This window comes from Anas platyrhynchos, chromosome 10 (assembly GCF_047663525.1).
Source record: "Anas platyrhynchos isolate ZD024472 breed Pekin duck chromosome 10, IASCAAS_PekinDuck_T2T, whole genome shotgun sequence".
NCBI classification, from domain to species: domain Eukaryota; kingdom Metazoa; phylum Chordata; class Aves; order Anseriformes; family Anatidae; genus Anas; species Anas platyrhynchos.
In genome coordinates, this window is record NC_092596.1 from 15653851 (window position 1) to 15681723 (window position 27873).

The 27873-nt window shown below is 44.5% G+C and overlaps 1 protein-coding gene and 1 long non-coding RNA gene across 5 annotated transcripts in view; both read right to left on the reverse strand.

The window, feature by feature from the left end:
* The window catches only part of KLHL13 (kelch like family member 13), a 75441-nt gene extending 73905 nt beyond the window's left edge, over positions 1-1536 (reverse strand). For 2 of the 4 annotated variants that reach the window (XM_027464943.3, XM_038184311.2), the window contains exon 1: positions 1379-1468. The gene's annotated coding sequence lies outside the window, so the exon portion shown is untranslated. Of the gene's footprint in view, positions 1-1378 lie in introns of all 4 variants that reach the window. The other 2 variants (XM_038184312.2, XM_027464942.3) reach the window with 2 other exon arrangements.
* Positions 1537-3542: 2006 nt separating this feature from the next.
* Positions 3543-27832, reverse strand: LOC110354714 (uncharacterized). The gene is made up of 2 exons (XR_002406934.4): positions 26336-27832; positions 3543-4468 (listed from the first exon to the last, which is right to left on the reverse strand). It is a non-coding gene; the product is annotated as an uncharacterized lncRNA (long non-coding RNA).
* Positions 27833-27873: the final 41 nt, after the last annotated feature.

Below are 27873 nucleotides of genomic sequence, written 5' to 3' on the forward strand. Positions count from 1 at the left end.
CCAGGTACAGCTGAACCATGACCTCAGATGACTTGGAGCTTAGTGAACCTTTTGCAGAACTGCAGAAGAAACACAAAAATAATAAAAAAAATTATTGGCTTGGGCAAAGTCACTCTAATTCATTTTTGACACCTGGTGTTGAGCCAATGCTCACAAGAAACAGTCTTGCTTCTTTGAAGCAGAGCAGCATGCTAATTTATGCTGGCAGCACACTGCAATTTTCTGAACTTCAGAAGTGAAGGAAAATGTTTAGAAGCACAATTTTGAAAATCACAGAATCAAAGAGATCATAAGAAGCGCATTCCAGATATCATTTAGTCCTAGTTACTATCCAAACTTTTCACTATCACCACTCTGCAGTGCATTAAGTGGGACTGCAGAACAGGCTTTACCGTGAAATCAGAGAAGTGGGGAGAGCGCCCTGAAGGTTCTTCATTAGCATTATCTCTGCGTGTAGCTCACTGGGGAAAGAATAAGGAAGACTCCTCCGTGGCATCCTATTCAAATTCATGAGCCATATTTAAATGGGTGAGGGAGATATTTCTGATGAGCACTTCACAGCAAGCCCAAGTCACCATCAGTTTCATTAACACTCAGAACAGTCAAGCTCGAGAGACCCTCGCCGTACAAAAACTGATATGCACCTAGCGTCTCCTGAGTTACACAAAGAACCCAAATCAAGAGTCCACAGGCTCTCAAGTCAATATCGTTCTTTTCTCATGAGGATAAAAAGTCCTGAACAGGACCTAATAAAAGCAGTTCTCGGCCTAAATTTTACGCAAGTAGGGTGAAGAGAAGACCAGCAAGTTGATTACAACCTACAGTTAGCTACATCCCCATCCCCAATGGCTGCACCCTAGAAACAACCCCTAACACTCCTTCCTCCACCGAGAGCTCAGCTGCCCTATTCAGAGCCCACAGCACCCCCGATGAGCTGGAGAACCCCGGGGGGGGGGGGAAGCAACGACCCCCGGGGCCGCAGAAGAGCGCCGGGAAAGGCGAATCGAAGACGCTTTGAGCCCTCGGAGGCGCACGGAGCGCCCGAGCCCCGTCCCGGAGCTCCGGGCAGCTCCAGCGGGGGCAGCCCCGCTCTGCCCCCTCCGCGCACCCCCCAACCCCAACCGCCCCCCCCCTGCACCTCGCAGGGGCTCCCGATGGCCGAGGAGGCGCCCCCCTTTCCCTCCTGATCACCCCAGCAGCCCCCCCCAGGGCACACGAGCGACCCCCGCCGCAAACCGAGCGCCCTCCCCGCAACCCGCGGCTGCGAGCGGCGCTCCCCTCCCCGCGTCCTCGCAGCGCAGCGGGCAAAGCCCTCCCCGCCGCCACCCCGAGCCCCGCGGGACAAGCGTGGAGCGCCCCCCACGTTCCCCTCCCTCACCTGCGAGCCGCGGCCGCCCACCCGGCCCCGGCCGCGGGCCCCGCTCCGCAGCGCTCCCAAAGTCCCGAGCGCGGCCCGGGAGCGCGGCCCCGCTCCCCGCGCCCGCCCGCCGCCGCCTGGCCCCGCCTGCCCGGCACAGCGCGTCACGGCCCGCGCCAACACGGCGGGACACGGCGCAGGCGCCTACGGCAGCGGTGTGGAGAGGGGGGGAAGGAGCGAAAGGAGGAGCTAGGAGGGGAGGGGAGGGACGATGGAGGGGGCGGGGGCATGGAGGCTGTGTGGTGACAGGAGGGGGCAGCAGGGGTAGGGGGCTCGGTGGTGGTGCCACACGGCTGTGTGTTCTCCTGGAGCATGCCCGTGTGAAAGTTACCCCGAATCAGTTAAAAATCCTGTTTAATAAGTGCTGCCGTGCCTCCACGCTGCGAAGCTCAGCTAATATGAGCGATGGGTGTCCAAAAATAGCTTCCAATGGGGATCAATTTGGGATCAGCTTTATTAGCGAGTGAGAGGACAGTCCCAAGCTGCTCACCGGGCTGTAGCATGTAGTGCTGGAAAGCTCAGAATTGCTTCACCTGCTCTTGTAGCGCTGCAGTATGGTGAAGTCTCACAGCACAATTCTCTCTTTCATGTGGCCCTCATCTGGGGACTGCTGTTCTGCCTGTATTGTTTCCTGTAAACACAGCTTCAATTACTAAACCCCCAACACTCAGCAAATTTTTGACTCTAGGTAATCCTACGGTAATAACACCCTAGTTAAGCCCAGTCAACCCTAATGAAGATACAGGAATTTCAGCAATGCAATTGAGGGCAGAACTTGATGCAAAATTAATTACGAAGCCGTAGCATGGCTCCTCATGGCAGCTCTGTAACTTCAGCTCGGTAACTATTTTTGTCTTGAAAAATGTCAGCTTAAAGAAAAGGTTATGCAAAATTTGAGAACATGCCATACCATTTGAGAGTTGCCCATCCCCAGTGTTGCTTGCTTTTAAAGCTGTCTTTTATATAGAAATTTTCAAAGCTGTTCTGTTAAAGGCAGAGCATCATCTGTGTCAGAGGGAAAGTGTTTCTAGTTAAGTAACTAATGGATTTTGCTATGGATAGTTTCAGGTTCACTTCTGTTCTCCTCACATCATTAACATCAACTGAGGCAACCTTCAGCACAGAAAACCAACTTATCACTACACACAAGCTGACAAGAAATTCAGTGTCTCGCTTGCAGAAGAAAGCATTTTTTGTGTGTATATTTTCTGACTTCTGTCCATGAAAATGACCCTTTGATAAGCCAATACCTATCTCTACTTATCTTCACAAAACTTGGGAAGAAAATCATCTCTGCTGAGAAAAGACACTGAGATAGTGACACACTGGATATCTCACAAATGTTCCCAAATAGAAGAAAAACTCTTGGGACTGCTTACTCACAGTGTTTTACAAATGGCTTGTAATTCTGAGTTCTTCATCTTTCTCCTTACTTATCTCCATTAGAAAGAAAGCGAAATCTATGTTTTAAATAGACTGTAGTTATAAAGCACGTACCCTTTAAACACAAAGCTCTTGCAGCTCTTTGTACTCACAAGGCAAGGTAGTGTCTCCAGTGCACATTTAACACAGGCTCTTGTCCAAGTTTCAGGCCGATCCCACATTCCTAGCCACACAGAAACTTTCTGACCCTCATTGCTTGCTGACATGGCAGAAGGTGAGTTTTTTTTACAGCCCAGGTTCTTCGATCTCATTTCATTTTTTTATTTTTATTTTTTTTTTGCAAAGGACTTGGCAAACAAATCAGGTGTTCCAGTATTCTTCTGGCTGTTCCACCCTTAACACCAGGCAAGTTTTCTGAGGCTTATGCAGGGCCTCACGGCACCAAGGCCCATGAAAATTCCTCTGGAAACCCCCAGGAGACCACAGCACAGCAAGGAAAGCAAAGGGCTGGAAATCTCAGTGCATCTAACCTATGTTTTGTCACTAAGGATTCACACTTTTTGTGAAATGCAGTCTTACTGAAATTGCATGTAGTAGAGCTGCTCAAATGTTATTTTTTTAATAAAATTATTCTAAAACACTCTTCTACAAAGTTTTGATATCTCTGTTATGTATTTCTTTGTGAGAAATTCAACTTAAATTTGCTGCAGAATCTCTCTGTCATCTCAAACTATAAACATGACACAAGACAAATACACAAATTTATTAATATAAAACTACTTGCAAGGTTAAGTCCTTTATACATGACTTTACCACCACACTGTAATCATAAATGCTTCCTATTAAAGTCTACAAATAGTGTAATTCCTTTCAAAAAAAGCATTCTAAGTACACAAATCTGACATTTGATAACTGCATTGAGCACAATTTATTATCACACTATGTATTTTCAACATCTAACAGCAGTACAAGGAATGAACAAAACTACCAGTTCAGACAACCGCATTTATACTCACTTTACAGCCATTTTGCATTAATATTACAAATTAGACAAAGAGAACAATACCCATTAAGCAAGAGTATTTCTCCTTCCAAAATTTTACTTGATTTATCTAAAAAGAAAAAATAATTCATACCCAGCGCCTGAGCTATAAGCATCTCATTCTGAACATATGCCATAAAGTATAACAAAGTCTATTATAAAGCTGAATGCAGAACTTGGGTGGAAGAGGAACTAAGCTCTATTAAGCTTCAATTGCTTGTGACAAGGTATATTCATTATTCACAGTTCTGCAGATATTTGCAGGTGAACTTAGCTTGAGCATGTAAGTAGTTCCAGTGTAAGTACCCACAGACACGTACTTACAGCAGCCCTTCCCCAGCTGTTCTGACTTGCTTTGACTGCCAAAGAGAACTGTACAATCCAGGCCCCCTTCTACAAGTGGTCCAAGGGCAATGCTTTAGACAGAGGGGCATCTCTCTGCCACTAGGTCTTGAAGTGAGCTCATGTGGTCCATGAGCCCTGCTTTTGCTTCCCATTCCCCTCTTGGCATTTTTGTGTGCTGCAGTTTGGAAAATGGTTACTTTTAGGATCACGTTCATCATGCCTTCTCTGCAGTGAAAATATTCTGTTCCAGTAGATCTGCATATTCATGCCACAGTAACAGCCTGAAAAAAATAAGAGATGATGTGCATGTATGTCAATCGCTAAACACAGAAAACATTTTCCATTAAGAAATCATCCCTTTCAAGTATTGGTAAAGCTCTCGACTTTCCACCTCACCCACAGCTATAGCCATCTCGATTCCATCCATGTGCACATCTTTCACCATATTTGCAAAGTTCATGGACTGGTCTGGTCCCTACTAATGCACAGCAAATCCCGCATAGCCATTTTTTCCAAGTCATTTTATTAACTTGGAATAAAAAGCCACATTTACACCTGTTCAGGGGAGCTCTCACAGGCAGACACCACAGTGTCCTGCTCCATCTCCATTTCCAGCAGCAGTCACGAGGCAGCAGACATTTTCTAGAAAGCCCAGCATGAAAGTGCCTCTCCCATTTCCCAGATATTTCCTGCAAGGAGAGGCTGTGCCCCAATCCAGAAGTGCAAACTGCAACAAGCTTGGTGCCCAAAGTGGAAAAAGGGAAGTGTCAACCTTCCAGGCTGGTGCTTTAGGGCAGAGAAAGAACTATAAGCTGGGTGGGTGAGTGACTTGTATGCAATCTTGTAGACATGCCCTCAGAATAAATTACACTAAAAATATATTAAAGCTTGGTGCAAAAGGTATTTGAAATGTCTTTGAAATTTGTTTGAAATTTCATGTTTGACCACACAAAACTACTAGATGTATCACAGTTTTCCTCTGTCCTTAGAAGAGGAAATATTTGTCTGCTCTGTGCTGTCCAATACTAGCATTTTAAATGACAGTTACAATACAGAAAAACTATTCATGTGCAAGCCTTGATTTTCAGCCTTTTTCACCATTCACAGTCATTTCCTCATGTGCAACAGGGGTAAAACACCAACCTAACAACTGTTGGTTTTTTTTAATACCACTTTTAATATCTTGCCTCTCCTAGCCGTTGGTACAATCTCCCACCACAAAAATGACAGTATTGGGGCAGCAGAGAATCACACACTGTTTTGACAGCCTGCCCTTCTCTTCCAGGCAAAAATGCAACAGATCAAGGAACAAATCAGCATAAATATCACTGCTATTCTCAGAGAAATATTTTCAATGTAAATGGAGCATTTCACTAGAGAGAAACAGTCAAGATATTAAAATATGTAGGAAAGGGGAATTATTTTGGCCACTGAGCATTAAAATTCAACATGTGTGGAAAAAAAAAAAAAAGCAAAAACATTCAATATACAATTGATCAAAACCTTGGAAGTTTGAAAAGATAAATGAAATGTGAAGAGAGTGAAAGGAAGGATGGGAAAATCAGAGGAGAGTTCTGCAGGGAGTACAGTCAGTAAATAACATTCTGGCAGAGAGAAGGACAGCCAGTGCAATCTGAGGTTTAAATGCCTCAGGAATTTTGAGTAGTTGCAAAATTTAACATAGCTATTAAGACAGTATCTGACCTAAATGCACCACTTACATCCTTAAATTGTCTAGTGCTAAAGTAACCTCTATAATTTGGGAACATGAAGGACCAAATTAAAAATAACACTGATGTTTTAATACAATTTTTTAAGTCACAAATAATAAGACTGCTGATTGAGCTAATCTTTATAAGAAATACAGTGGATCTTGTTTTTATATCATATAGGCTTTGTATAAATGAGTAAAGTCAGGAAGAGAGAGCCCATTGTTTCCTTTCATCACCAGAGGTCCATTGCATAGTCTACAAGTTATTATGGTGGACAAACAAAATGTTTTACACTCTTAGTCTTGCAAATTCTTGTAAGATTGCAACATTTACATTTATAATAAGGACTTCCTCATCTTCAGTGTTTTGAAAGACTTCCTTGGACACATAAGCACTGACAAATAACAAGCCTTTATCAACTGCAGTCTTCCAGTCCCTGGCCATACTCTTCCTTTACTTCTAAGGAATTCTTTCAAAGAAAATATATAGCAATGAAGCTTGCTCATTTCCTCCAAAGTCATTTTACAGTTCCTTATGCTTTTTTTTTCCTCCAGCTAATCTCAATGAAGCAGAATTTTAGATATGGAGGAACAGATATTTTAAAAATAGACTTCTTTATGCTATCAAAATAAAAGCATCTGTCAGATGACTGGTAATTGGTCAGCCGAGGCAGGGAGCTTTGCAAAGCTGTAGGCAGTGCCAGAGGACTCAGTCAAGCTGTTTGTTTGGCAGTTCAGGTGTTTTTCTGCAATAACATTTATTTGTAAGTCATAAAGGCATTTTCTTGTAAATTCTTTCATTGCTGTCTTTGAGATATATTTTTGTAAAGAGTAGTCGAGCTACTTAATTTCTGAGTTGTATTGTTTCCAGCGTATCTCTGTTTTTTAATTTCTGAGACAGTAAGGAGAGGGGTGGGCATTTGAGTTTGAGACATAGATCATAGATTTTCAGCAAGTTGAAAGTTTCAGTTATCTGACTTTTTAAGCCAAACTTGTATATTCATGCTCCTTTTTCCAGGGTTTTGCTTTCTATCTCAACTTACTGTCTTGGGAAAAAATATCCAAATGTAGCACTTTTTCATTATTGAGCAATTAGTGAAGCAATGCAAGTAACGAAATGCTCCAAAAAATGTCAAAGGAAAAGAGCAAAAAACAATATTCAGGTTCAGCTATACACATTTCCAAAATGTACTATGTACTAGCTTTTTTCTTTAAATACCTATGTAGCAAAACATGCAAACATTAAGCTTTGAGGTGCTATCATGGGGTTGCTTTATCATTTGTTAAATAATTACTTTATTTTTTAGCATATATAAGTTCCAAGAGCCAACAACAATCCAGGGCTAATCAATGTCTTCTACAATTTGTCACTGTTCTTCTGGTTTGGGCAATAACTACAAAATGATTTGCACAGAATCACTAGTCACTGAAGATAACTATTTCCATCACCATAGATTAGTTCCAGGCTAAACAGTTTATAATAGCACATTTATATGCCTTTGTTCCCCACTGGCAAATGGTACCAATTCCTTGTGTATAACTGCAGGTAGACTTTAAGAACAAGAGGAATTTTTACTTTTTTTTTTTTTTTTTTTTTTTACTTTTTTTTTTCTCAAACTTCAGTAAAATAATCTTGATTTTGAGTCATAAAACTTACTTAAAAAGAGGAAACAGGGAGCTTAACACTCCTTGTCTTGCCAGGAGTAAGGAAGGATAAAGAAGCAAACTTTCACCTCCCTTCCTGTTCCCACAGGTAGGGAAGGATAAGGAACAAGCACCAGCAGAGGAAGCTCTGCTCCAGCCAACACAGTTCAACAGGATGCAGGAAAAATGGCCTGTGCCAGATATGGGGCTTATGTATAGAATTTCCCCTGGAGCAGTAGGGAAAACAGTGAATTTGGATGAAGTAATAGAATAGTGCAATCTGTTGCTCAAGCTATGTGGCATAACCCAGACTAGCTTGGCGTCTGGACATTTCTTCCCATAGAAGAAAGCAGTACATCTTTGTTTCCTTCTACATGAGCACTAAGGGTAAAAAAAACAAAAAACAAACAAAAAAAAACCTCCTGTGCGTCTTATTAAATTATCATTTCTCAAATGATATCAAAGCAATATACAGACTTCTGTCATTTGTGCTTTTTACTATCATGAACAAATGATTAAAAGCAAGATTTTTCTTGTCTTCTGGAAACACTCATGCTGATTTCTGGAGTGCTGCTGATGTGCACAAGATCTGATCAAAGGTGGTTATGACACAGTATAGCTATGTTCTAGCAGAAGACCTACTGTTACTTCTAACATCACAAAAGCAGTACAAGCAAACAACTGTATGTTCTTGTTCCCTAGAATGTAAGCTAAGTCTTTCCACAGCAATTAATAACTCTTACACTCAAGCAATCCATCTTTAGGTTGATTTCCACTTAAAGATTACAATCAATATAAAATAAATTACTGATTGCTGCCAGCAAATACATTAACAAATCTGTCTCCAAGCAAAAACAGCTCAATGGTTCCAAGTGGAGCGAATTTAGTAACTGTCAGTGATTTGGAAGTTCTCATTAATCAGCTGAGCTGACCCACTAGTAAAGAAGCTTAGTACACACTGAACTGCTCCTGAACCAGGTCATGGAAACAATACAGGACTATCCAGTGTGTATTTCCAAAAGTGATACTTCAAAAAGAAGTTTCAAGTTGCCACAGGGCAAAATGTATTGCCTCCTCAGATATTCCTAAAAACAATAGAGCACTTGTTAAACTTAAATGCTCTGCTACCCCAAGGCAAAAAATAGAGACAGATTTAGACACAGCTACAAGGCCAAAGCTGGACTGCAGGAGGAGCAGTGAATTATTTATTTGCTGTTATTTCTTCAGAGATAAATCACAAAAAATGCTTGTTCCACTGAGATATCATAGTGTGCACACAGGATCAGAACCTCAAGAAATGGGCATATTATTGTTACAGTATGCAGAATCTGTATAGATATAAATCCTTAGTTATGAGTTGTGACTGCACTAAAAGTCCATGCCCTTATCTTTCAGACTAGCAAAAAGGTATTGATTGTGGAGGGAAAACAGAGAAACCATCCAATCTTTTACATTAGCAGTAGTAGAACATTTCAGCTACTTGCACACAGAACTGGTTAACACCAAGATTTGCAAGACCAGAGAGGACTGAATTGAATTTTAAGGACCCCCTCCCTTGAGCCCAACTAAATGAAATGAGGTAAAAGTCACAAACAAAAATACAACATAACACACATCAGAAGAGAAATGAGCAACTCATAAGCATCACAGCCCAGACACTGAACAGCTCTATCACTCCGCAAGATCTGCCTGGGGATTTCTGTTCTGACCAGAGATTTACTCCCTTTATGAGCTGTCTAATATGGGCTTCATTTCATGAGGCACATTTTGCAATAAACAGCAGCAATCACTCCAAAATATCACAGTTTCACTACTTCTGTTCAATTTCCCATAAAGTGTATTGCCATGTAGGGAAAGAAAGAGCAAAAGCTCCTGAATATATGAGCTTAGTACACATTGCTAGGTCATTCTTTCTGGTAGAAGATAAGAAATGATGGAAGATCCCTGAAAAGCTGCTTGGCAGGCACATCCACTACCTATTGACTTGGATGTTTCTTGTTGTTTACACACATTTTCAGCTCCTCCTCTCCTCAGATGTAAAAGCTACATTTTGTGTATGAGAAAAAGGGGGCACAGCAAAGACTGCCAATACTTCTAGAAATCTTGATCACCATGGACCCTCTTCACTGTGCCTCTGGGCCTGTAAACCCCCTGCTTGCTTTGCTGCCAGGGAGGAAATAGTCTCCTAATTTTAAAAATTTGATTCTCTGTTTTTTGGCAGAAATTCTCAGCAGTATGCAATTCTCCCTTCAATGAGACAAAATGAATTAGCATTAAATGGGGGTTGTAAATTACAGGTCATCAGTATTGGCAGAGAAATTATAGGTGTTTGGCATCACAATATATACTAGAGGTAAACGCAGCCAATTGCTTTAGAAACTCATTATTTAACACTGGTCACAGCTGCAGAGCTATGATGGCTGTGAATATAGCTCTTGTCTATACTGTACAGGGGCAAGCCCCATGAAATAAAACATCAGAAGTAAAACAAATATACAGGATGACTGGGTCAGTGAAGCCATGCTTCATTTAGTTCAACACATTGTTGAAAATAATTTCCATTAAACTATTGATCAGGCATTTTTAAAATATCCCTGAAAAGATCCTGGAGACAGTTGCAAGTGCCTGATGAGAAAGCACAGCTAGTGCTCATCTTCATGCCATTAAAATCAGACACAGAAGCAAGTCTTGATTGTCTTTTCTCTGGTGTTTTGTTGTCTGGGCTCTGTGACAGCGTTTTTTATTCAGTGATTGGAGCCTGCACAGCTGGGGATTCAGGGGGCTTTATGATACAGATCCTCCTTTTCCTTTCAGGCTTCCTGGACGTCTGCTCTCCAGCAATCCCTTCGGTGCCAGGGAAGCTCTAATCCAGGTGTCCAGGCAAAGAGGGGAAAAGGAAATTGTTCCTATATTTCCCATCAGGGGCACAGTTTGCAATGTGCAATCCCTTGACAAAAGAGGGTCCTTCCAGAGAGTGATGTCCACTCATCCTTCCTGGGTATATCTTTTCACCCCCATTAAGCCCTGCTGCAGAAGTCGTTTCTCTCTACCCAAGCATGTGAGATGATGTTCACTCAGGGGAACATCAGCCTCCTCTATTTCCAGCCTGCTAGAATGCTTAGAACCATGCTGTGCCATGCAGGGCTCCCTGAAAATATTGAAAAGCTTATCTCTTTTTTTACTGAGTGAGAAATTTAGAGTATTGTTTTTTATAATTGTTATCACCCAGCTCTATTTCCTGGCCAGCCCATGCACCCCAGTGGGGCAATGCGCCTCTGGCCAGGAAGAATCAGTTTATTGGAAAATGAAATGAGGATTCTCATTGAATGAGAATAACTCTGTCCATCCTCAGAGCTGCTATCTTAATGCATCATTGCCAAGTTTCTTAACCCTCTTCTTGATCTCCTTGTGCAGTTTGTATGCAGTGACCCAGAGGCAGATCCCAAAAGCCCTGGGCTGAATGCAGTGCTGTGCTGTGAGTCTCTTTTGAGGAGGAAAATTGCATCCTTCACACTTGTTCATGTGCTCTTTAATACAGAGCATCTGAATTTTTATTGAATTTTAGCCTGTGGCTAAGTAGAAAGACATTAAAGACAAACTTCAGTGTTTCACTGTATACTTGATGTTCCACCGTACTTCTGAAATAATTGATTTTCTCTATACCAGATGGACTGCTCTGCCTCTTTGCTTCCTTTCTCCTTTCATATTGATAGGAGCACATGTATTTTGTCCGTTAGTGACTTTATCAATTCAGTTATGATCTTACTTTATTTTAAAGTCACCTATGAATATTCTCAGGGAGAAGATTACATATCTGGACACTGTGCTGATGCCAATGCATTGCTGTTCTTCACCTGTGGTTCTCCAAGCCCCTTCCAGCATCCTGCTGTGTCTTCACAGGCAGGCTGCAGAAATATGGACCATGTCCCCGTGACATTTGTTCAAATCCCTGCCTGACGCTGACTGGGCTGAACTGCACGTATTTCCTAAGTAAACTATATTTCAGTGAGGACTGCTGTAAGGACAAGGTATTATAGATAATCCCTAAACATAAAGAGAGATTGTGGCTGTATAACCTGAGTCTATATGAAACACACCTCTCTAAGGAGGTTATATAATGAACAGCAAAACCCTGGGAGAGCAGGAGGTTTTAGCACTTATCTCACTGCTTTTGCTTCAGAAGAGAAGAGCAGCCTGCCAAAACCTTGTCTGTTTTTTTTTTGTTTGTTTGTTTGTTAGTTTGTTTTCAGCTGAAGAAGTCTAAGAAACCCTCTCTCCCCACTACTCCTCAGGTAGGAGCTCCCACCAGTGTGGAGCCCTTGTTTAGCCAAAGCAGGACAGAAATCAGCATTATTGGGCATTGTTCCCATGCAGGCCTAAGGGAACAGGTTTGGCCAGAATCATGGGGTGTATGTTGATGGTCCCACTGTGAAGTGTAGGCAGAGAAGCTTTCTCACGGAGCCACAACACCCTTGTTGGTGCTGTAGATGGGAGGCAGCCTCCAGGCTGTCACCTCCAAGGTAGCTGGGGAGAACAAATGACAGACAGACACACATACACACAGAGGTTGTAGAAAGCTCGTAAGGAAACCAAACATACATGTATATTACATATGCTAAATAGCATAATAAATAAAAGTGGCACAGACCACTTCAAAAACTATATGAGTCACTGTGCACTTTGTAGCAATCCCAAATCAATTGCTCTTTGAATACGTTTCAGTGGCAGCTACAAATTTATTTGATTTGGATATACATTAGCTCACTTAATTTGTTGTGCTTGGGTTTTGCAGCATGACTCTATCCTGGTACTGAAAAACACAAAGCCAGTGTCAGAAACAAACAAACAAAAAGGTATTAGGAACTGTGCATCCCAGAGAGGAGAGCAGCCAGGCTGCCTCATGCCCTGAGCATCGCTGGCAGCTTGCTAATTTGCAAGAAGTGCCGATACTGCTGGAGCATCCATGCACTGCAGGGCAATTCGGTGGTGGTAGATGCAGTGGTCAGCCCAGGCTATGGCCACTCCTGTGCTGCAGTTTAATATAACTTCCTTCTGCTACAGCCACTGCACCTGCTGTGCTCCTTTTACATGCATGATTTAGCAATGTCACTCAAGTTTGTTTGTTTCTTTATTTCATTGTTCTATTGTTCTCAGTTACTCTACATGTAGCATGAACATGGAAAATGTGTGAAGGGGGGTTGTAAAAGTTGCTTTTTCATCTGGAACTCAATGGAAGAATGAGAAAAAACATGATCAGACAGAAGAAACATGGAGTTGCTATAAATGAATAGGTGTACCCTTACAAGAGTGGATTTCCAATAAATGTTTGAATACATAGACCTCTGAAATCAAGCTGCTAAAAATAGTCTATAGCTTTTCTTTTCAATGAGGAGAGTACCTTGTTGCCAGAGGAGACTTCTCTAAAGTTTGAAAGAAAAGGGGAACAAGAGATAGGTGGAAATATTTTCTCAGCTGGAGGAAGGGAAGGTCGAGGTTAGAGGAAATAGTCTTCCACACCATGGAATATAAAGGTTGAGGTTAGAGGGAATAGTCTCCCACACCATGGAATAGAACGACACTTTTCCCTGCTGATATGAACCTGCTGCTTGCCAGCAGTGACAGCAAGCCATGCAGGTATCATTGTCATAGCAAACGCTGTGTCCTCATCAAATTTATCTCATTTTGATTCTCAAACCACCACAACTCCAGGAGTGTCACTGCTAGGAATTTTCTTCTTGTTTTTATGTTGTCTTGCAATTTCCTGTTTTGATTGTTTGTTTTAAGGGTGTTTCTTGATTTAAAGAAAGCTGTAACAATATAAAAAGCAACCTTACATTCAAGAGCAAAACTTCCTTGCTATGTCTCACTTCACCTTTGGAAGAGCAACATTTCTCCCTGCCCAGCTCTGGGAATCCTATCCAGTGACATCCACAAATCTATTGCATAATTAATTTTGTATATTTTATGACTCATTTAATGTGCTTGGAATAAATGAACAGTCAAGGGTCCACACACCAATTCCTTGAAATGTCTGTGATTTAGAATAAAACTATTTTGGTGTAAGAGGAAAAAATAGTATTCCTAAGAAATGAAATGTCACCAAAGAGCTGGACATTGAGGAGGTAAAGAGGGATCTAAGCCCTTCTGCCACTTCCAACATGGGGATAGAAATTACTCCCACTCCTGGGGCAGCACTGGGGGGCTGGCCCCAGTTCACGCTGATACCACTGAGGGTATTCAGGGGGTTTCTGTGAGTACAGGGCTTGTGCAGAGGAGCTGAGACACTGGGATACTGCATCTATGAAGCTGGGGGAGGAGGGGGGAAACAGGGAAAGGCAGAGGTCCTCCCCAGGAGCCCCAGGAGAGCTCAGTCCAGATTTGCAGCCTGGGACCTACACAAGCTGCTGCTAGGGCAGGTCTGTGGTTAGCAATGTGCAGCCCAGTGGGAAAACATTTGTTTTCATAGTTTGTGGAGATAATTCAAAGCATCCTGAATGAAAAAGATAAAACAGGCAGAATTTTATAAATCTTTAATAATGGTAGGATAGTGTGGCAATTAATGCTGAATGTAACTAGCATATAAAGCAAAAATATGTGTCATTTGGGAGATGTGAGCTCCCTGTGACAAGCCCTGCCTCTCACTGACTGCTCCCTGGAGTGACAGCGGTAGAAAACTCTAACTGCTAAATGCAAAAAATAATTAACCCAAACATGAGTGCATGAGCAGTGGGAAGCTGTGGATGGCGCAGGAGGCAGCATGTGGGTCAGTGGCAGTGGGAGCCATTTGCTCTCCTTTCTGCTCTGCTTTCGCTCCAGTGAAGAACTGTGTATGCTGCTCAAGCAGAGAGGGTCTGCCAGTGCATGTCTTTTGTGCATTACTCTCCTCCCTTGAATTCATGCTGGTCCCTGCCACAGAGCTGTGCTGGCCCAGGGACACAAGGCAGTGTCCTGCATGTTGACTTTGGCCTATGCACGTATTTGCAAGCCACAGGAGGAACAGCTGACACTAAAATTCAGCCAAGAAAAGCATCCACACAGCAGAGGGGTTATTGCTTGCATGTGAGTGAGTGAGTGAGTGAGAAGTGCAAAAAAGCTGCTCCCTTGCAATACTGTGTCTTACTGAAGAAGTAGGAAATGAAAAGAGACCAAGTGTCCTGACAGAGGAGAAAGCATGACTGTCTGGGAAAAGGAAAGCTGTAGGAAGAGGCACAAAAAATGCAGAAGACCAAGGATAACTGCTGTCCTGTGACAGTTTCTGGAGGCGATTGAGCAACGTGATCTACAAGAAATAGCACAGAAGGTCCAGAAAGAGATATTGAAATGCAAGGCAAGGAAGCAGGCAGAGAGGAAATGAGGGTTGAATGCACACACACGGAGATGATGCCTGGCATAGCACAGACCAACAGAAAAAGGTTTACCACAAGATAAATGCACACAGAAACATGAGTGCGCTGTGCAAGCTTCCAGCTTCTGCTCTGAAATACACCTTGGCCTTTCTGAGGCTGCTGCATCTGCCCCACTCGTCTCAGGCATGGTCACACCAGTGGCCATGGGCATTAAAGTGCTCTGTTGCCACAGTAGGAACAGTGATCTAATCCAACAGCACTGAGCTGCATCCATATCTTTTTGTTATATCAGTTTGAAGTGCTTCATGCGACTCCCATGTCTTCATGATTCTCTGCTCACAGCAGCTTCCCTGCTGGGAGGAGGACAGGACATGGTTGGGGCTGTGCTCTGCTGGTTCCAGGCTTCTGCCTAGAGCCCCCAGGGAGCACAGAGAGGAGCCATCCCTTTGCCTTCTTCCATCAGTCTCATATTCAGATTCATCTGAATGTGCACATACTGCCACAGAATATAATTGTATTTACAAGCGTGAATGGATCCCATCAGCTTGGCTTATTATTTCAAGGGGTTTTTGCTTGCTTAATGCTCCATAGTTATTGTCTCTGCTGTAGAAGAGACAAAGCTATTGCTCTGTTCTCAGTCACAGCTATTTATATCTTGTAATAACACTCCTCAGGATACAAGGAAAGGTATGAAACCAATAGTGTAAAATTAGGACAAAGACAAAACCTCCAGGGCCATTCTGCTCAAAAGCTGTCACTAATGCTATCACCTTGCTTTTGTTTTCTCTACTGGATTCCTCCCCTGCAGTCTCTCAGGTAGAAGCTCTTCATTTCTGTGTCTTTAAGCTTAATTCAAATCAAAAGGAACCTGTGTCTTTGGGGAGATCAGTCCCACATTCAGCAATAGACGTGCTGACACTTCCAAGAGGCCAGCGACAACAAACCCTTTAAAAGCCTCTAAAAGCTGGGGAAATCAGTGGTGGCTTTTGGCAGCATGAACCAGCAAACACCCCAGCTCTGAATCTGGTCACAGCTCTCTCTGTGTGTGCTGCTCTCAGCTGGACACGGCTAATCCTCCTGGGCAGTGTGAAGCCACTCACTGGAGGAGATTCCCAAGGGACCAAAGGGGAAATGGACACATGACAATTGCCACATCTGAGCACTTGGCGAGTACATTTTGTGCCTCTTTAAATACTTCCTCTAACTTTAAAATCACTGGCATGTTTTTTGTTGTTGTTGTTTGTTTTGTTTTGTTTTGTTTTCAGGAGTTTGTTGAGATACTGCATTGCTGCCCTCAGGATGTTTTGCTCTTAATGATTCCAACTGGCTTACAAAACTAAATAGTTAGTGATTTTTTTGGAATTCATATGTGGATGTTATTCCCTTTCAGATGCAATTAAATATCTTCTGCCCATTTCATTGCACATAAGCAATTCCTTGTGTGTGTATTTAGATGATTTTTTTTTTGTGTGTGTGTGCTATTAAGCCCATCTGCTAAAATTTCACAAAGATAACATCAGAGGCCCCACTCCTTCAAAGAAATGCTGTGCTTGAAAATGACTCATGTAACCAGATGTGACATAGTGTGTTACATATACTCAGGGATATTTTTATTCTTCACTGTTTTCATCATTGATTTAAGCTTCTATCACATAACCTGGCACTTTGAAACTTCTGCTGGACCTCAATACCACGATACAATGCTCCATCCCACCATATATCTCAGTCTGGGTAAATCAAGGCAACTGCAGGGAGATGTTGCTCTGTGTGCTCTGGGCAGATTGAGCAGCTTTGAGCACAGCTGTGATGCCACCTTCTCTGGTTTTGTTTTGAGAAGTGTCTCTTCTCAAAAGGGAGGAGATGCCTGGGCTGTACTTCAAGGTCTGCCTGGGCTCTACTTCAAGGTCTTCCTGGGCCTGAAGGAAGCCAGTTCAGGCCAGGGGAGATATGGAGACATTCCCAGCCCACCCTCACTTCATGCCTGCCACAGGCTACAGCCCCAGCGGTACTGACCGATGGCATGTGCCAGCCCTTGAGGACAGCACCAAGAGCTGGGCATCCATCAGCTGCAAAGCTGCTGGCCATGGGGCAAACGCCAGTTCTTTCCCTTTCACTTTTCCCTACACCTTTTTTTTTTTAGAACATAGTCAAAGGGTGACTGAAATTTACGTGGCTCCCAAAAAAATTCAATCACTTGATAAGGGTATCAGAAAAATGTCTTTTTACAAAACCCAGCCATCATGTGAAGTTTTTAGAAAAACACATCCAAAAACCAAACCAAACAAAAAATGAAAAACCTGTCAATACTTCAAACCCCAGTACTTGTGACCAAGAAGCAATTAGTGCAGATGTGCCGTGCCTTGCCCTGTGTCTGCAGGGAGCATGTCTGGAGCTTTTGCACCCAGGCAGATGCTCTGCTCCTGAACCCACACAGAGCTATTTTGTTTCTTCCATCAGCTCAGAGCTGCTGCGTCAGTGCCGGCTGCAGGAAAAGTGTTCATTGTATCTAGACAACAAACATGACTTCTTCAGCAAACATTCAACTAGAAATGTAGACAGCATAATCAAGATAGCCATCTACTGCAGAAAAGGCTTCTGAGGAATTAAGTTACACCCTTTATACGTCACATTCCAGATTATAATTCAGTTCCCCCTCGGGGAATTAACATAGAAGCTAATTATTATGTAAACTGCAGGATGTGTGGGAAACTGTCTCTTATCAGCAGCAGTGTTATCCCTGGGAATGAGAAGGCTCCACAGCACCAGTATGCTAGGTCCTCCCTGAAGCCCTGCCGCCCACTGCTCCAGGCGTCTGGATGTTTTGGGGACTGGGGAAGGCAGTGGCTGTGAATGGCTTGGCCTGGGTTTTTCCCTGTTCTAAGCTCCTTGGGGTGGATACAGCAATTTGGTATCACAGGTCCTCTGCAAAAACATGGATTCTAACACAGCTGTGGTCTAAGGCTAGGTATGCTCCTTGCTGGGGGAGGAAAAAAAATTGCAAGGGCTGGTGATGAGTGCCTGAGAGCCTTCCCAGAACCTTGCAGCTGGTTCTGGTGGATGGCAACCCCCAAAGGGAGAGTAATTCACCCCAAGCACCGCTGGCACATCTGTAATCCCCGAGGCGAGAGCTGGAGCAAGCTGTTGCTCTGTAGATAAAGATGAGTCTTTCTCTGACTGAGCAGCGGCTTCCAAGTTACCAGGCAGGATTATTTTTTTTCCCCAATAATGTTTATTTTTATTTTATTTTTATTTTTATTTTTATTTTTATTTTTATTTTTATTTTTATTTTTATTTTTATTTTTATTTTTATTTTTATTTTTATTTTTTGGTTTGATCTGGAAAGGTGTGATTGAGAGATCACAATGAGAAGATGATGCAGCTTTGCTCTGAGGAAGCCCTGGGAAGCCACTGTGTCTGCACATTGCCAGAAGGACCCAGTTCATGATTTTTTAGTTTAACTTTTTCAGGAGATAATGTGGTGTCTACCAACTCAGTGCTTTCTACTGGAATACCGTGTGAAGCACTTACTTCCTACCAAGAAGCAAGATATTTCATTTTGTGCTAGCTCTTAGAGATTTGACATCTGTCATTTTGCAGAATTATGTCGAAAACTTTTCCAACGTCCTCTGGCTGAGCCATCATGTCAAGAGCCATGTGTCCCCACACCTGCCAGGGGCTGTGTCCTATGAAGAGGATGCAGGCAGGAGGCCCCAAGCTGCCTCTATATGTACATGAGCAAGTACATGATGCTCTGAGAAAATACCTGGCCATGTTTACAGAGCAGGGATAAACTTTTAGACTGAATGATGGTTAAGAAGGTGCCTGGCACCCTAGGGCAGGCCTGGACTTGAGTCTTTATGCGACACCTCCCTGGGCATCATGGCAATGCAGGCAGCCCCAGCAGTGCTGCACTGACCCAAAGCAAAATGTTTTGGCATTTCCCATTTATTCTTTATTATTATTATTATAATTTTCAATTTAAAAAAGACTTGATACATACACCCTGTGTCCTGATCCGGGGCACAACAATACATCAAGCTGCTGGCCTCTCCACAGGCCTCTCCCATCACTGCTGACCTTTGCTAACCAAGGCTTTGCCCAAACATCGAGTCCTGAAACAAGTTCCTGGCTGGCATGAGGCTGCTCAGGCTGAAGGTGCAAACAGGTTCCAGCTCTGCCAGCAGACAATGCAGCCCAGGATGTGATGGCAGCAAGGACTGATGGTATCAGCTCTCCAGGAAATCTATAAAAGGGTACATTTCTACACCTCAAGTTTACAGAAAGTCTCTGGGTCGTGCTGCTTCTGCTTCCTTACTTCTGGATTTCTGAAGTCACTCTGCAGAGTTGCCTTTGTCTTATCTACAGACAGGTACAATTTGTGGTTCTTTATTGCTGGTGTTGGCCCACAGTGAATAAACAGCAAAAGTCACATTAGCATTTTCCCACAATAGTCTGCTTGCGAGCCAAGGCTGCAGTGTTATCTGCATCAGTGCAGTGGTAAGTCCCTGAAACCAGAGCCCTGACATTTTCTCAGATTAGGACCACGATACCCAGCCCCCATGAAATTCTTACACAGCCATCAGCTATGCAGAGGCCTGGCAAGCTATTAATTGAACACTTATTTGAGCAGCTTAATTCAAGTTGGGCCTAAATTCAGTGCCGAGGGCACCTACAAGGAAGGTGAGCGACTCCTTGCTGCTCCTGGTTCATTCCATCTGAGGGGTCACAAACGGGGTCCACACCCAGCACCCAGCAAACACTGAACACTGATGAATTCCACTAAGACGGCTGTCAGTGCTTTCCATCCTGTATAAATAATAAATGCAATAATAACCCTGGCCTGAATTTCCCCCTTAAAGTCCAGAGGAAGCTGAAATGAAGTTCAAATAAATTAAATCTGCTTGCTCCCTTTTGGTGATGAACTTGACGTTGATGAAAGTGAACTATTTTTAGTGCTAGCTAGAGGCACAAGCATATGGCTGGCAAAGCACAGAGAATGTTGCCCTGCCCTGCCAGTGCATCCAGCTGGGATCTGCACTGCCTCAGTGCAAATGATGGCACAAACCTCAACACTGTTATGCAGCTGTGCTCAGCTGTGCCCCTTTTCCTTTAAAGAGCACTGGCAAGCAGGGACCATGGTTGGGGAAGGGGCAGCCCCCTTCCAGCTGCATGCTTGAACAAGTGGAGATCAGCATCCCAGCCTCCCCTGTCAGCACCAACACTGAGTGCTCCCCTGAAGCCCCTGTGGCTGCTTGGGAATGCTCTCCTGTGCCTCTTTCACATGGAGGAGCTCTTTTCAGCCCAGATCCCCCAGGGGGGTGCCTGTCCTCCTTCACCCGTGCTGGGGGTGACATCACTGCATCCAACATTGGGGTGCTGGCATGTGAGCCGTCAGAAACAACCTGGACACACTGCTTTTCTGCCTTGAGACAGCTAATGGAAATGCTCTTGGTGCCACTACATTGCTGACATTGCAATGTGCTGGAGAAAGAGGAGAAGTCATCTCCCTTAGGTTCAGGGTCATCCTCAGTTGCATGAGCTGGGAATTGGCTCTTGCTGCATGTCCTGTGCCTCACACCATGATGGTGGGGGATCAGGGACGCTTGTATGGGGGCTCTGCAGAAACAGCCTCTATCTAAGTGCTCCAAGGGCTGCTGATGATTTCAGCTTTACTTATTGTAATGTGTCCTTTACCGTGGTCGTTTGTCTTGTTCTTTAAAGGCTACGGCCTGACATTTGGGTTTCGCTGGATTTAGCATTGCTTGTGAGCATAAAGGTTCTGCCTGCTTAAATAAAGTTTTATCCCAAATGCTATTTACAAGTTTCTGTTCTCTCCTCACCAAATGTCAATATTTGCTTTTAATGCAGGCTGGCAGGGCACCTCATGCTTGCTGCTGAATAGCAATGCAGACTGCGCCCACTCAGCCTGTGTTTCTGAGCCCCCAGCAGCAGCTTGTGGGGGCCATGTGCCCTGGGAAGAGGCAGTGGGATGGCCAGGTTGCCCACAACATGCAGCTGCAGCTTCTCTGGGAAGGGTCTGGCTCCTTTATTTCAAGATTCATATAGATAGCTACTCGTTGGGACTTTCATACACAGATATTATCTCTTAAAATGTTTTCTTCTGTTCTTTGATATATTTCTTTATGTCTTTGTGCTATATGCATGGAGTGTATCTGCCTGGGGATGTATACGCTGTCCCAGAAAAGGCAAGTCTGTATCTATGGGCTTCATAGAATTAGATGCTGACTTTGCTGTTGGAATAACAAACGAGGGGTTGTAATCAGCAAGGAAGCAGGATTCTCTCTTGTGTTTCCAAGTACAATCCAAGGCATGCACAGACTGCAGGGAAGGAGTAGGGCTGCATTGGAGGCAATGGCCCTGATGGGCAGGGGGAGCAGCAAGGGTGAAGCAGGGTCCCTGCCCACAGCAGCTGCTGGATCCAGGCCAGCACATGAAGGGACAGGTGCATGGCTTTCCAAGCCAAATGGCATAGCTGGGGCATTGCTCTAAGGGCTTTCTTCTACCCTGCTCCTGCTACAAGGTTTTACATCTAAAAGCAGTGATGGCTGTGACACCTGAGAAGCACTAGAAAAACAGAGATAAACCATACTGAAAGTGATCTTCCACATAATGGAGGTTAGTTGGTCTCTTTGTGCGCCAGTCTCAATTACAACCATGTGCAGAGGTCCTTCAGTTACAGTGAACTGCTCTGAACTCACAGGAGTTAATCTATTTAAATTACTCTGTCCTGCTGTAGGACACTGGACAGGCTCTGAATGTCAGAGCTAAGGCCTCCTCACATAAACCCTGTGCTGAGGGCAATCAGCGGATTTACCACTGACAATTGCCTGCATGCTTATCATGGATGGGCATCTGTTCTGCAATGTTATCTGGGAGATCTGGAGGCTGTGATCATTGCAAGACTGCTAGCATTTTAATTATGCATTTGCTGTCATTAATGACAGCAGTTGATAAAAATGCAATTATAAAAATAAGGCATAAGAAGTATCTCACAGAGAATTCCCGTGGCTCAGCCCCCTTGCCCTTATCTCTGGAAATCCTTGCTGGATTTACGGTGCAATAGCAGTGCCCATTCTCCTGACCCATCATCGCCCTCCAAGCACTGTGCCAGGTAGGAGCAACCCTCCATGGCTTTGCAAACTGCCTTCCAAATCACACAAAAAGCCAGCAGTCTGCTTGCCAAAAGGAGCAGGCTCGCGGGGCTGATGCTGCTTTGGCTCTCAAGGCAGAATGACTCTGCGGGGAATCTGGCAGCAGAAATCCCCCCTGCCTGCAGCATGACTCTTGCGTTCATGCACACACGGTCCCCCACAGCAGTGCCATCTGCATGTTGTGGTGCTGTGGCAACACCCAGACCCAGGTGGCAGGAGTGGAGAGAAGCCCATGGGTGCCATCCTTGGTGCAGCACCCAGTTCTGGACCCTCCTGCCCAAGGGCTGCTCTGCTCCAGTGCCAAGCAAGAGGGGAGCTGCATCTCCACTGCACCAAATGGCATTTCTTTCCCCACAGCCGTAGGTTTTTCCAAGTCATTACTGCAGAAGCAGTGGTGCTTTTCTGTTATACCAGAATTACATTTCACTCCTGCCTGAGGAAGTACGTAGTGAAATGTTGTTTGCTCTGCTTTAGGAAATTCTGAGGGGAGATAAGCACCAGCCAGCAAGCTAAGCAATACAGCAAGCTCTTTCCACTAGACACAGGCCTGTGCTGAGATCTGTGCTTTGTTCAATGAATCGGTGTTCTTCCCGGAGACCTTATGAAACCAGATTCCTTTAATTCTGTGGCATTCAGGATGCAGAGCTAAACTCGCAGGAGTTGATCTATTTAAATTGCTCTGTGATTTATATTCAAGAAAACTGAGCTAAACTCATAAGAGTTAATGCATTTAAATTGATTTTGTCTTTCAGCCTTTCTGAAATACCTGTGCAGGAGAGCTCACAGGCTTTTGACATTTCTAAGTTAGGAAAGAGAGCAGCCAAGCCAAATCATGTATGGAAAAGGGAGGACCAAAGTCTGCCTTATTGCAAACACATTGAATCTGGTATTTCAATTGGTACCCCAAAACCAAGCTGCTGGAAATGAGCTGGAAAAATTCACCAGGGTCCTACATCTTGCAATAAAAGGAGAGAGGATCAAAATAACCCCTGAGAGCTGCCACAGAGATGAACAAGCAGATGGGTCCCAAAGGAGTGAACACATCCAAACTCATATCTCATGCAGAGGCTTCGAGTTAGTTGCTTTTTCCATCCCCTGGAGGGAGACATGATCCATTTTCCCTTAAGGATGGTTCTAGCTACTGGATACCACAACAGAACATGCTCCCATTCCCCTTGCAGTATCAAACCCAGGGGAACCAGCATCCCTAAAGCCACCAGCAGAGTTTGAAACAGGGGCCCCACCACTACGGCTGCAGGGGCCTTGCACTCCTGCCCCATGCCCACGTGTTTGGGCATTGCACACACTCACCAGGGGCTGCCCCTGAGCCCCACCACAGTCACCTGCTCTCTGCAGCTTCACTGAGCTGCACTGCTTTGAAGTAAAACCAAGGGAATTTCTGCCAAACAAAACACTCTTTCCACCCCCCCTCTCTCTTTTTTCTTTTTTTTTTTTTATTCTTTTTTTTTTTTCGTTTTCTTTTTTTTTTTCCTAGAACCCAGTTTACTTTTTGCCTCTTTGAGAGGTCCTTGCTCTGGGGAATCCCTCGCAGACCTGCGCACACCAGGAGTTCACCGACTTCTGGGAAAGACAAAAAAATAATACATATGTATATATGGCAAGACACACTCATTTGTTGCAATTTGGCTGATTTTCCTCAAACAACCCAAACCCTGGCGGCGGGAGCCCTGCCCGCTGCGGGCTGTGCGCACTGCGGGGACCCAGCGCCACCGTCTGGGGACGCGTCCGGAGCTGCCCCGGCCCCAGCAGCCCCCCCGGCCCCCGCCGGATGGTCCTTTGATTCCCTTCTCCAGCATCCCTCATCTCCCCGTTTTGGGGCACTTTTGGCAGGGCGCAAGGCACCCCGTTGCATTGCCCGTGCCCCACTGCAGGGAGAGCACTGAGCTGGTTGCTCTGCATTCGCTGGGCTGTGGTTGTTCCAAACCCCTGAGCTGCCACATGCGCTGCGGTGGCCCAGGGACAGATGCAGGGGTATTAAGGACAATCATGCATTTAATCGCAGCCACGTTCTCCCTGCCAGGTCTGACACTGCAGCCTGGTCCTGTCAGCACCAATGTCCCCCGGCAGCCAGTGAGCCTGGATGCTGCCCATCGCTCTTGGCATGGAGGTTGCTTCCTCTGGTGATGCATGGGCAATGCTGGCAGTGTCCAGGTGCACCCCAGCCTTGGCAGCAGGACACTGGCAACCAGTAAATAGCATTTAGTTGCAGGTATGTTTGCTGACTGCTCTGTAATCCTATGTGGTCAGTGAAACACAGGTTATATTCTTCTTCCCAGGGAGTGAGATTGTGCTCACAAACAAGTGCAAGGTTGGTTTTCTGGTGTGTTGTCTTCACAGGACTCTGAGATAGCAATAACGGACTTTGCTTTGCACCCTGATTTTCCAACTTAGATGAAAAGGGCTCTGTAAGAGCAGGATATGGATGCTTTTTCAGGAAAGGACATTGTGAGCAGCTGACATAACTCATAGCAGCCCTGTGATGCACATCCTGGCCCAGAACCAGAGCTATGACACTCAGGCAAGGACTTTAACTTTAGGCCACAAGGTGCCTCCGTGCTTCATTTTCTTCTGTAGAAGGATATTTGCCAGTCATTGCAGACAGCTGCACCATGCTGCTGTGATGATACCCCACAAAACACACAGCAGGAGCAATATCTGCAACCTTTACACACCTGGTATTACACCCCTCACACACACTTATCACAGCACCCTTCGCCGTGCTGCCTCCAGTCCTTACTCCGTCCCCTCTTTGCTGGGACCATGCCCAGCACTTTCCCTAAGTGAGCTGCCCCTGGACAGCCCTTGATCTCTTCAACCTCCATTTCTCCCATATCCACTGCCCTGAGACTGCTCAAGCCCCCCACTCAGGCTCTCACTAACATTCAGTGCTGGACACTCTCCTGCAGCACTTTTTTCCACCTGTTCCATCCCACTGACACTGCTGACATCTCCAGGCCTTCTGCAGGAAAGGTGCTCTCCAGGATCAGGTGCTCTGCAGCTGGTGGCCCTTTGTTCCTTTTGCTGAAAAAGCAGCATGCACAAAACATACACGGGACAGCAGAGCCTTAGATCATGCCAGATGGTTGCCATTTATCCAAAATATTTGTTTGAATGAAGCTATTTCAAGAAGTGTATTAACAGATTAACAGATTAAGATTCTTAAGTCTTCTGTCCTTTCAGGTTAAAAATACTGACCATTTTTGAGACTTGTCCTGAAAAACTCTATAATTTTATTTGGCTTGATCTCTTTTCACATGAAATATTTGTTTGTTTGTTTGTTTGCTTGTTTCCTCATCATCTCCAGCTAAAGGGAATCATCACAGCAGGAGAGACACTGTTGCAAAGGAAACTTCACAGGAGCAGCAAGACTTTCTGCAGAAGAGACCTGCCAAATACTGCAAAACTACCAGAACAATACTTGTACAAACAGATATTCTGAGAGCAAATTATTGTATAACTTTAGTAACATGCCACGGATGTGAGTACTTAATATCTGCTTATAAAAGACTCCACTTGCTATTTATTGCCCCTTCCAGGATTAGCTGAGGAAGGAAATGGGAAATTTTACTCTCTGGCATGTCATGAATGTGTCTGAGATGCTGAGGAGGAAATGGAGCTGCGACCAGCGACCAGCGGAGAACAGTGCTTTCCAGCTAAGCTCCATGGGGTGTTTTGTTTTGCATTACAATGCCAGAAGGGCCCAAGTCACACATCACCATCCAATCTTCCCTACAACAGGGGCAGCACCTTTCCTCTAACTAATGGTGGGGAAGGTGACTGCTGATGGTCTGCGTTAGGAGAGAGGATGCTATAAAAAACTTCTTCACTACTTGAATGAGAGTTTAAAACCAAACCAGAGCAGCAGGGAGCATTTCTGCTGCTTCCTACCGTAGCTGCCAACCACTGCCCAGCTCAGAAGTGCCACATTGTGCCCAAAAGCCAGCAGTGGTGCATCCCTCACCCTTTTGGTGAAGGTCACTGCTGTCCTGCACACTGGGACATGACAAGAGGAGGGTCAAGCACATGTCCTTCCTGCTGAAGAAGGCATTTCCCTCCTGTGCTAAATATGGGGGCAGACATAAATTCTTCCCAGGGTCGGTGGTGGCATGGGAAAACTCAGAGGAGGCTTTTCCTTAGCCTCTTCCTACAGCCACTTCCCTCACACTGCCGACAGAGCCAGAGCTAACACAATACAGGGGCTGGAATTTAGCACCCCACTGTTTGAGGGAGGTTAGTTTTCCCTAAAAGGCTTACCTGAGAGCATGCATTGCCTCCAGGCTGCCTCCAGGCAGGGGACACAGTGTGCAGTCACAGCCACAGGGTTCTGGGCATCTTCCCTGGGGTGCACCCCCAGCTCCAAGCCACAGGAGCATGGGGACACAGCAGGAGCTGCTTCTTTCCAGTAGAAAGCTGGCTCTGAAGTAAGTTACATTGCCTTTATTGTTCCTTGGCTCCAGCCTTCAAAAGTTCAAACTGTTTTTGTTTTTCCTGGTGTTAGTCATGCACACAGATTGGGAGTCCAACCTGTAATTCTGGCTTTGCTGCTGCTATAAAACATTCACACTGTGCTGCTCTAAACCAGGAGCAGAAACCTTTAATTTAATTCCACTAGAGAAGTTTAATCTAGGACTATGACATTTCAATTACTTAGTAATGCATATTTAACATTTAGCTGTACACGTCTAAAATTAAACCAAGGAAAAATGTTGTATATAAGCAACTGTAAGGATTTTATTTAAAGCCAGTAAAAGTTGTAAATTTAGAACAAAGATCTAAACAAAGACATTTAAAGTAAACACTTTTGCTTGTTAGGCTGCATGATTTATAGAGCTCTATTCAAAACAAAATGGCTGAGATTTCCATTTCTCCCTGTTTTTTGAATTTTTGGCTGATGGGGACAGAAAAGTTCAAAACATCGTAAGTTTCCCCTGAATGGGAAAACCATTTCTGCACCGTGTGGGTCCCAGCATGGAGAACACAGATGTTCCTCATCTCCAGGGCTTGGTGCAGCGATACAGGAAACCACTCAGGTTTGTTCTGATCGATGCTGAGGGCCGGGTGTGTTGGTTTGCAGTCTAGCAGTCCATAAAATAATGGGATAAGCAATGTGCTGGTACTTTTGACTCTCGCACAGAGAATACAGGCTTATTGCTCCCCAGTTTGGCTTTGTCTCCTGGTATCTATAGGTCTCCTCTTGCTTTTCAGGTGGGTTTTGAGTTCTCAGGGGTGTTTCTCCATGCCCCATTTTAGTGGGGATGCCGGTCCAGCGTGGCAGCTCATCCAGAGCTTGGCATTGACATACTGCATATATATATAAGAAGTATATGAAGTGCTTGACAGTTTGGCTTTCTCAAATGGTGTCATTAAGAAATATCTTCAATTTTATGTTCTTTAACATCACTGCTTTCTGCAATCCCATAGATGGTTGTTTGTTGCCCACTGCCAGAGAAGTTTCTATTCCTCCATAACATAAGCACAATAAATCAAGTTCTTTTTAGCACAGCCTCCAGAGTTCCCTGAGCAGTTTCAGTTCCACAGGCCCATAGCTTGACTCAAATCAGAAAATGTATAGATAGTCTTTCCCAGTCAATCTCTGTTTCTACCCAAAAGTTAATGGTGGATATTGATTGGTTTCAATTCTACCAGGGATCTCCAGCCTCTGGTGTAGCCCCTCTGAGCAGAGTGTTGCAGGGCAAGCAGAGGCAGTCTTGTGAAGGGATGCAAGACACAGAAAGAACAGGAGATGTTTATTGCCCCTTTTCACTACTACATATACTTTCCCTGTAGCTCCA